The sequence below is a fragment of the Leopardus geoffroyi genome, chromosome A1 (assembly GCF_018350155.1).
Source record: "Leopardus geoffroyi isolate Oge1 chromosome A1, O.geoffroyi_Oge1_pat1.0, whole genome shotgun sequence".
In the NCBI taxonomy this organism is placed as follows: Eukaryota; Metazoa; Chordata; class Mammalia; order Carnivora; family Felidae; genus Leopardus; species Leopardus geoffroyi.
Genome location: NC_059326.1, coordinates 82,006,579 through 82,012,765, shown reverse-complemented (window position 1 = coordinate 82,012,765; position 6,187 = coordinate 82,006,579). Strand labels below are relative to the sequence as shown.

The window sequence follows — 6,187 nt, the reverse complement described above, 5'->3', positions numbered from 1 at the left end:
ACGGCTTACATCCCTGCAACTCCACTTTCTGCTCTGGTCTCTGCACCCCACAAATCCCCACGGCCTAAGGCCACCGATGATCAGTGACTGTCCTCGGGTGGCCCTGCCCCTGGCTGCCTGGAAGCCGTGTGAACCGGTCCCACTGCGTGACACAGCCCACGGGCTACAGCGAGCGCCACACCTTCCCCCGTAGCTCCTCTTCCACCTTTGGCCGCCGGCACGTGGGAACCACCTGTCACTAGGGACCCCAGGTTGTGTCTCTGGCGGGGGGCCCCTGAGCCTCTGCAAGGGCCCCGCTGTCTCCGGCGCCCACGCTCAGCCATCTGTGGCCTCCGGGTGGGCCTCTGCACCGCCCCCGGGGACAGGTGCCTGCTAAGCAGTGTGGCGTGTGGGCAGGGAGGTGCTGAGAGCCATGTCTGGCACCGCCCACAGCCTCCACATTCAGCCTCATTCAGGGGGTTGGGGGGGGGGGAAGCCTCGTGTGGCCCGCGCCCGTCTGCTGTCCCGCTCTGTGCCAGGCACCCACGGCACGGCCCAGAGGGGAGTGGTGGAGGCAGCCCCCAAGCAGGGCGCCAGGTCCCTAGTGTCTCGGTGGCACTCATGCAGGTTGACTCCTCTGAGCAGAACAGAAAGGACTCAGAGGAACGACACTGAAGGTGGGAGCCCGTGGGCACGTTCTGGGTCACCTGTGACGAGAAGGCTGCTCGAACCTGTTACTGGCCTCTGGGAAACTGGCTGCCACTATTTAAGGAAAAAGCTCCTTAAAAGTCTCCCTGCAGAGATGACAGTGAGCCATCTTTTCTAAATTTCAAGATGGTTTTCATCACCCTCATTTCTCCTCCAGGCACATAGATCCCACTGCTGAAGGTGGAAAACACTCCCTCCCCTGCCTCCTCTCAGCTTTGGTCCCCGATTCTTCAACACGGAAGCGGTCACGTGAGAAGGCGTTAAACGACCTACACAAACACATACTTTGACCACAAAGAGCAGTAATTAAACCTTCTCTGGGTTGGAACCAACCCTCTGAACTGAGAGCTGGGGAAATACCAACATTAAAGTCATATTTTAAAAACAGAGGTAACAGGGGGCACCTGGGTGGCTCAGTCGGTTGAGCGTCCGGCTTCGGCTCAGGTCATGATCACGCGATTCGTGAGTTCGAGCCCCGTGTCGGGCTCTGTGCTGACAGCTCTGAGCCTGGAGCCTGCTTCAGATTCTGTGTCTCCCTCTCTCTCTGCCCCTCTCTGCCCCTCCCCCACTTGTGCTCTGTCTCTCTCTCAAAAATATACATGAAGCAAAACAGAAGTAACTAGATAGAGGATTGGGGATGAGGGCTACAAAATAACATCTTTTTGTAACTTAGTAATCCAGTGACCATAAAAGGGTTGTAGTAGGTTTCTAAGACACTGAAACAAAATTGTTTATTTTCTGGGGCTGACCCTGGCTGACTTAGGGACATGCACAGTGTGATGGCCACACAAATGTCATCTGGAGACAGAGAGTTAAGTGGTTTCTGGATCAACATTCCTAGAGACGCGTGTGTATCTACACGCACAGCTGACGCCGACTCATACACTGGAATGTCCGGAATCCTGGTGCTCTGGGGAACACTGTTTGAAACCTGTCTCCAGTTCAAGGAACTCTCTGAAGGTGTGCTCAGAGCACAGCTGTCCGGCCCGCGTTACACAGTTAATCCATAAAATGGAGCAGCTCAGCCTGACTGACTCCGTCTGCCTGGCAATGGCAGAAACCAAGCACAGGTGTGTGTACTGATAACCCCAGGGCACAACTCGGGGAGGCTGGCAGCGAGCACAGGCCTCTTGCTGCCCGGCTGTTCCTATGAGGTCTGGATGCAGGGGCTCCAGACAGGGGCAGCAAAGGCCACCCCTTCGGTAGGTGTTGGGGACACTTGCGAACATCATGCAAGAACAGACGTTTCAATGAAAAATATGTAGAAGGGCCAAACTTGAAGGAAGGACACTTGTCCACACGCCCTTCCGGAACACTCTGCGTGGACTTGTCCCCACCCCCAGGACCCACCCACTGGTGTGCCAGGCTGATTGACCCCCAGCTGCCCTGCCCTGGGCTACCTGCTTTCTCCCCTTGCGGTGCGGCGAGAACGGGCCCAGCCCTGTTCCCTCCGGCCTCCGCAGGCTCTGTGTCCTGTGAGCTCCTCTCGGCTGCGGAAGTATGTGGGACACACGAAGACTGGTTCAGAGACAGCTGGCCATGCCGTGGTCAGTGCTGCACCTCCCAACGGCCCACTCTGTTCCTGACCCCTGGGTGAGGTTGCAGCCTGGACATGCCCCCGCCTGCTAACCTGCCCTTCACCCCTGCACCCCCTGACCTCCTGCCTCTGCTTACACTCCAAGGGGCATGCTCATCGTCCTCTCCCTGCTGAACAGCTCCTCCTCCCCTTCTGACTCTTGTCCAGTGTCACCTCCACCGGGAAGCCCTCCTGGGGCTCACACTGCTTTGTCTTCACCATCAGTGCTCAGCACCTTGTGCTTAGACTCCAGGAAGTGGCACAAGGCAGGAACTCACTACCTTGTTTAATGCAGTATTATTTTGCCATGTGTGGCATATTTACTGGATGCCCTAAAGACCCTGCATCGCCGGATATGTCGCCTTGCACCCTGTCTGCATGCACGGATGACAACGGCCTCCCGGCAAGAACCACATTCCTGCCCCGCGCAGACTAAGAATGCCTAGAGCCGGAACCTTCTTCAGCAGCATGCTCTACGGTATAGACGGAGCTTGAACTGGGCTAGCTCAAAACGTAAACCCGTACACTGTTATAAATACCCAAATGCTCACACACACTCTCACACACACGTGGTCTAGGACAGGTGGGCTAATGTGTGAAACGGAATCCTAGCTCAGGTAGTTCTCAAAAGGTTTATTCATCCGAGGATGGTGCAAACTTTGAACCAATGTATCCTCATTCTATGTCTCCTTGTTTCCACCTTTGTCCACCAGCTGTGACCACGACATGACAGCCCACTGGCTGTGACCACGACTGTGACAGGTCACTGGCTGTGACCACATGACAGGCCACTGGCTATGACCACAACATGACAGGCCACCGGCTGTGACCACGACGTGACAGGCAAGCGCCCATTGCCCCCAACACCTCAGAGCTGACGCAGACACAGAACGTCTGATTTTGGGGACTCTGGGTTTTGCCTCCCTGTGTTCTATTTCAAGTCAAGCTGAAGGCATCCAACAAGGAGAAAGAACACCTCACAACGGGGGCTCTGCTCATGAGCTGCCCACATGGTAGTGGGAACAGCCGCATTACAGCATGTTACGTAAGTGCCGTGTCTCACTTGGGTGGCCAGACACATTTGGAGATGGAGCCTCGGTGCCACCAGCTTGCTTTCATCGCACCTGTGGCAGCTGGTGGCCCAGGTGCCCTGGGGACCGTCCACAGTGCAGGGCAGGGGAACACACCCTCTCCAGGGCGCTGGCCTGGCTTCCCCAAAGCCCCTGGGTGGAGCACAGGCCAGCTGCAGCCGGTGGTGCAGGTTCACAGCACCGGGCGTTGGCACTGGTGTGCCTGCTCTGTCTCCTGCCTCCTGTCCCCACGGCAGAGCCACGGCGGTCACACCCCACACCCTGGCTCGGAAATGGCACATGCACAAGAAAGGCAATGGGGCCTGCCTCACAGCCTCCTGAGCTCCCCACAGGATGGGTCGGCACCGCCTCGGGCCCCCCCTGGGTGTTGGCCACCTCTGGTCATATCCCACATCACGGCATTCTGTCAACTGTCAGCACCCCACTTGGCTGATACTTCCAGCTCATTCCCTGCTGATACCCCCAACACCCAAAGCCTCATACAGCGGCGGGAGCACGGTAGAGTCCCAGGACACGTGCTGAGTACACGCACAGCATGGTTGGCCCTATATGATCAATGCATCCTTACATCAGAAAGAATTGAAGCTACCGAGAATTCTTGGCGATTCTGCTGGGAAAATATTAACTTCGACAATTTCTAAACCACCACTGGGGAACCCCAAGACTTCTAGGAAGAAGGATACTTCAAAAACCTGTATTTTTATTACGTACAAATCTGTGCAAACATTAAAACTCAAACAGCAACTTTTCGGTTATGATTTCACAAAACAAAGTTTTAAAGATGAGTCAGCATGTTTTAGAAGTCCACCTGGTCACAAAGCCAATGACAAAGGAAACCGCGATTGCCCTTGGCAGGTGGAGAGCTCTGTCCCCACCTCCCCCCAACACAGGTAGGTCCTCCCGGACCACAGGGATGGCCCGCAGGGCACATTCGCAGGTACTTCAGTTCTTAAAAATAATTTATCTATTTCTTCAAAACTATCCTGTGTCTGGGGACTCTCCTGTTTCTAGCCAGGAGTGACTGATGGCTGTGAGAGACATTTACGGCCAACCTGTCTCACCCGGGCCTGGCCGGGTGCCTGCCACACGCAGATGGGCTGCACTTTGAGGAACCTGTGATGTGCTGTGATGAGTAGTGGTGTCTTCCAGAGCAGGAGACCATGTGGACCACGGCACTGCGGGGACGCAGGGAGGCGGGGACGCAGGGAGGAGAAAGATGAGCAGAGGCTGCCTGCCGTGCAGGCGTGAGGCCTTCCAGGGAGCAGCGTGTGTGCAGAGGGGCAGAAGGGCAGTTCCCAGCACAGGGGAGATGCCCGTGACCATCACGGCAAAGAGGCTGACTTGTGCACTTGCAACATGGTGACGTGCCTGAGTGGGAGTCAGATCCATAGTAGACAAATGTAAAAGAACTGGAGAGATTATTTAGATTTTGGAAAAATGTTATTGCAACAGTGTTACCTTCTTTTTTTAAACGTTTATTTATTTTTGAAAGAGAGAGAGAGCACATGAGCAGGGGAGGGGCAGAGAGGGGGGAGAGAGACAGAGAGAGAGAGAGAGAGAGAGACACAGAATCTGAAGCAGGCTCCAGGCTCTAAGCTGGCAGCACAGAGTCCAGCTTGGGGTTTAAACTCATGAACCTCGAGAGCATGACCTGAGCTGAAGTCAGATGCTCAACCGACTGAGCCCCCCAGGCGCCCCAACAGTCTTATAAACAATGACATACTTGACTAGTTATGTCTTGACATTCGACCCAGGACGGACTTACTGACTTAAGAAATTTGTCTTAAGTCTACTGTGCATCTGTCCCACTGGTTCTTACAATTTAATTCTTTTTTTTTTTTTAATTTTTTTTTCAACGTTTATTTATTTCTGGGACAGAGAGAGACAGAGCATGAACGGGGGAGGGGCAGAAAGAGAGGGAAACACAGAATCGGAAACAGGCTCCAGGCTCTGAGCCATCAGCCCAGAGCCCGACGCGGGGCTTGAACTCACGGACCACAAGATCGTGACCTGGCTGAAGTCGGACGCTTAACCGACTGCGCCACCCAGGCGCCCCTCTTACAATTTAATTCTTTTTTATTTATTTATTTATTTATTTATTAAAAAAAATTTTTTTTTTCAACGTTTATTCATTTTTGGGACAGAGAGAGACAGAGCATGAACGGGGGAAGGGCAGAGAGAGAGGGAGACACAGAATCGGAAACAGGCTCCAGGCTCTGAGCCATCAGCCCAGAGCCTGATGCGGGGCTCGAACTCACGGACCGCGAGATCGTGACCTGGCTGAAGTCGGACGCGTAACCGACTGCGCCACCCAGGCGCCCCTACAATTTAATTCTTAATTTAGCCTGCCACGTGACATCACATGCAAATGTATTTTTAAATTTAAAATAATGAAATGGACATGCTGGCTATTTACTGCTGACGGCATATCAAAAGTACTTGTAGGCCTCACGGGATCTTAAAGGAAAGGTGATTCTATAACAAGGGACAGGGAACAGGAAGTGTACCAAGCGGTGTAGGGAGATACTTTCTCAGAAAGACAAGGGGCGCCCCCTGCAGCCCAAGGACAGGTTTGCAGAATGATGGCAAGTGTAGCAATCGAGCAGGTACAAGCCTTAGGTGCTGTTTCCATGGACGATGAGCCATCTTGGGGGGAGGGACTGGTTCTTCACCCCACCCAGAGCCACAGCACAGTGGCCTCTCGGAGGCCCGGAGGCAAAGATGACAAGACCCAGAGCGAGAGTTTAGGAGAATTTCATTCCATTGGGGGTTGGGCTCTTAAGAGTCGTCCCAGCCGGCGACCCGGCTGCGGGTGCTCTGGTCTCCCTGCTGC

At 54.3% G+C, this 6,187-nt stretch overlaps 1 protein-coding gene across 12 annotated transcripts in view; it reads right to left on the bottom strand.

Moving 5' to 3' along the window:
- MCF2L (MCF.2 cell line derived transforming sequence like) overlaps nt 1-6,187 on the bottom strand; it is a 133,080-nt gene that overhangs the window by 28,780 nt on the left and 98,113 nt on the right. The gene's annotated exons all lie outside the window — the stretch shown is intronic.